Genomic DNA, 4,427 nt, shown 5'->3' on the forward strand with positions numbered 1-4,427 from the left:
CAGCATGGGGGTGAGTAGAAAATGAAGGCTAATCATGTTCTGGGTGTACTATTATTCCTTTAACATAAGATATTTTTTTTCAATTTTTGGCTCTAGTAACCTTTGTTTAAGAGTATGCTAACTGGAAATAAAGATGACTAAGAGATGAGGAAGACATGCTAGCATTTAAACCTGCATTGGCTGCATCAAAGACCAAGGCCTCAATACATTGGTCACATGTTTTATTGAACAAAGACAAAGTATTTTTGAAATCATCATAAGTCTAATTTTTCTCATAATATCAGGGAAAGAGACTATATGAGAGAATAAATAGAATTTCATAGGTTTGCCAAAAAGGTAAACGAGACAGCTGCAGCTGATCCAAAACTCGGCTGCTTGTGTTCTCACTAGAACTAAGAAAGTAGAGCACATCAACCCAGTTCTGAAGACCTTACACTGGCTCCCCGTAGCTCAGAGAATAGACTTTAAAGTCCTTCTGTTAGTTTATAAGTCCCTGAATGGATCAGCACCTCAATACATAACAGGTTTGCTGCCAGTGTATCAACCTCCAAAACCACTCTTGTCTTGTGGTTAAATTCAGTTCAATTCAGTTTATTTAAAAAGCAGCAAATCACAACACATGTCATCGCAAGGCACTTTACAGAGACAATTAAACCAGCTCAAACAGTCAAACTGATTCGCTAGAAGTTTGTTGCAGTGCTATGATGAACTCTAAACCCAGATTGAAACTCTTCAAAAAGTTTATCATGGTGATATTTTTTCCATTTCCTATTTTTAATGGCAGTATAGGATTCCCATAGGCATGTACAGTGCCATTTTCTCTGCACTCTCCTAGCATTATGCTTCAGAGTGTGTAGCTCTGCATTAAATCAGGGAGCCAGCTTTCTATTTTTAATTTTTTTTCTTTTTCAAAGGGGCTGCAATGTCTTAGGCAGTATGCAGAGAACTAGCAACCCATCTATTGGGAACCTGTGAAGGGGAATAAACTAAGCTTTTTCCCTCTGCAGCAGTGAAAAAGAGGAGAGAGAAAGGGAAACAGATTATTTAAAATGTAGAACTGCACTATGTGATAATGATCTGTAAAGAGAAACCTTCTTTTGGGGGAGGATAACTCTGATAAAGTAATCCTGAAGGTTATTAAAAAGTGGTCAGAGAGGAGGGGGTTGTAAGGACAGGTTGTGAAATACTGTGATTTCTTCACATTCAATGCCATATGTCAGCAAAAGATCCAAAGTATGAAGATGACAATGTGTGGGACTATTCACATTTTGAACAACGCCAGCTAAGATAGCATTAAAGGCTGCACTTAAGCTTTCAGCTTCGATGTCAGCATGGATGTTAAAATCCCCAACTATGATGACCCTTTCAGTATTCAACACCAAATCAGATAGGGACTCTAAAAACACATCTAAAAATTCAGAGTAAGAACCTGGTCGATGATACAAAGTTACAAAAAGAAGGAAACTAAGGGTTAAATGTTCAAAAGAGTTATAATTATTAACTGCCTTTGGAGTAATCAGTAAGTCAGATGGAAAGACATCACAAATCAAGTCACTAACTAAGAGACTTTTTGAAGAAATAGATCTTATGTTAAATAAACAACTTTTAATTGTTTAAACTTTTTCACCAATTGGAGTAATTGTTATTTTTATTAGATTATAAAGATTTATTCCTTTGGGATTATTATCTCATTTATTAGATTTTGATCATGAGCAAGACACTGTCTGGATGCAGCAATGAGAGGGTAACAGTAAAAAAGCTGCAGAAAGTTAAACTACTACTCTGCTTCCTGGTCAGCACCCTGGGCTGTCAGGGTTTTGGAGGACTAAAAAATTTGGCCATCCTACTGTATTTAAGGTTATGCTTAGCCAGTAGTATCAGGAAGGATTTGATGTCGCCCGTAAACATTTGATTATGGTCACTATTTATTTCCTTGTGCCTCTAATGCCATGTTTCTGACTATGAAGCTGCCAATTACCAGAGTGGGTTTTTAAGTGGTTGCTTCACTGAGTGGGAAAAAATCGGTTAGAAACTTGGACAGGCTGGTGGTAACCAGTGGGCCGAGATCCATGACTACGCTTTCTGCGTACTGCTACCCAGGCGCCTGGCTGCTCAGAAACCAGGTCGTCAGCGTATGTGTCGCAGTAAATTCAAATGTGCCCCCTCCCCTACCAGAGATTCTGGTGCACCTCTCCAAAATTGTAGGTGACCGCAGCCAGTGCCGCAGACGGGAGTTCTCTGATTGGTCAATTCTACATCCGGGCTACACTATGCGTATTTCCTGTTTAGTACCTTACCGGCTTGTTTTGTTTGTATGGCCGCCATTGTAGAAAATGACTTGTGAAGATGGACCAGCTAGAAGAGCGAGGTACGCGAGGCGCTGGGACCCTTTTCCACCTGGATCTCCGCTCTTTTTCACCCTCATGTCCCTACATTGTTGCACAAACCTGGCCCCACTTCTTCACCACCTCAGCCGTGTCTAGACCCACAGCTTCTCATTGTTCCTCTTGCGTTGTGGCGTGGAAAAATATAGTGCAGACCACGCTTCAATATTGGGCAGAAATCAAAAATATCTGTTACAAGCTCAATGCAACACAATGCTAACTGCTAACTCTGACACCCTCGCCTCCAAAGCTACAAAATTACTTCACTTATTACACATACCATTGTCACTAAATAACATAATATATGACTACTACCAGAAATAAAAGCACGTGAAAAACGACAAGGACTCACTAGAGAAGTTCAGCAGAAGGCTCCATGTTTTAAAGTGCTTCTGGACAGTTAGAGTTACTTACATACAGAGATATCACAGAAAAAAAATTACTCAATTCAGAACGAGATTGCTTGAATGAGACGCAGCTCAGCAGGCAAAACAGGAAGTGAACACGATACATCTCACCAACAGCAGTAGTAGCACCCTCTTTTTCAAGTCTACTCTGTCCACTGGAACCAAACATGGAGAACCAGTATTTAGAAAAAACTCNGCCATCCTACTGTATTTAAGGTTATGCTTAGCCAGTAGTATCAGGAAGGATTTGATGTCGCCCGTAAACATTTGATTATGGCGACTATTTATTTCCTAGTGCCTCTAATGCCACGTTTCTGACTATGAAGCTGCCAATTACCAGAGTGGGTTTCTAAGTGGGTGCATCACTGAGTAGGAAAAACTTTGACGGGCTGGTGGTAACCTGTGGGCTGAGATCCATGACTATGCTTTCTGCGTACCGCTACCCAGGTGCCTGGCTGCTTAGGCACTGTGGAGGACCACTATGAAGGGGTGTCTCTCATCTTTTTAGCTTGACAAGAGGGCCTACTTTAAAGGCTGATTTATACTCAGCGTATGTGTCGCAATGAATGCAAATGTGCCCCCTCCCCTACCAGAGATTCTGGTGCACCTCTCCAAAACTGTAGGTGAAAGCAGACAGTGCCGCAGACAGGGGTGCTCTGATTGGTCAATTCTACATCCGGGCTACACTATGCGTATTTCCTGTTTGGTAACTTACCTGCTTGTTTTGTTTGTATGGCCGCCATTGTGGAAAATGACTCGTGAAGATGGACCAGCTAGAAAAGCAAGGTGCGTGAGATGCTGGGACCCTTTTCCACCTGGATCTCCGCTCTTTTTCACCCTCATGTCCCTACGTTGTCCCACAAACTTGGCCCCACTTCTTCTCCGCCTCAGCCGTGTCTAGACCCACAGCTAGTTTCTGATTGTCCCTCTTGCGTTGTGGCATGGAAAAATATCGTGCAGACCACGCTTCAATATTGGGCAGAAATCAAAAATATCTGTGACAAGCTCAATGCAACACAATGCTAACTGCTAACTCTGACACCCTCGCCTCCAAAGCTACAAAATTACTACACTTATTACACATACTATTGTCACTAAATAGCATAATATATGACTATGCTGATGAAGGTTCTCAGTCATCCAGGTCATAGTGATTCCGTAGAAATTCAAAAAATATCAACTGGACTTGGTTTTCAAGATTTGAAGACGTTTCGCCACCTCTTCAGGATCCAGACATTTGAATTGAGAAAGCTTCCTGGAGAGGTGGCGAAACGTCTTCAAATCTTGAAAACCAAGTCCAGTTGATATTTTTTGAATTTCTACGGAATAATATATGACTAGCCTACTACCAGAAATAAAAGCATGTGAAAAACGACAAGTACTCACTAGAGAAGTTCAGCAGAAGGCGCCATGTTTTAAAGTGCTTCTGGACAGTAAGAGTTACTTACATACAGAGATGTCCCAGAAAAAAAATTACTCACTTCAGAACGAGATTGCTTGAATGAAACGCAGCTCAGCAGGCAAAACAGCAAGTGAACACAATACATCTCACCAACAGCAGTAGTAGCACCCTCTTTTTCAAGTCTACTCTGTCCACTGGAACCAAACATGGAGAACCAGTATTTAGAAAAAACTC

The sequence above is a fragment of the Cyprinodon variegatus genome, unplaced genomic scaffold, assembly GCF_000732505.1.
Source record: "Cyprinodon variegatus isolate N-32 unplaced genomic scaffold, C_variegatus-1.0 Scaffold3, whole genome shotgun sequence".
Lineage (NCBI taxonomy): Eukaryota > Metazoa > Chordata > Actinopteri > Cyprinodontiformes > Cyprinodontidae > Cyprinodon > Cyprinodon variegatus.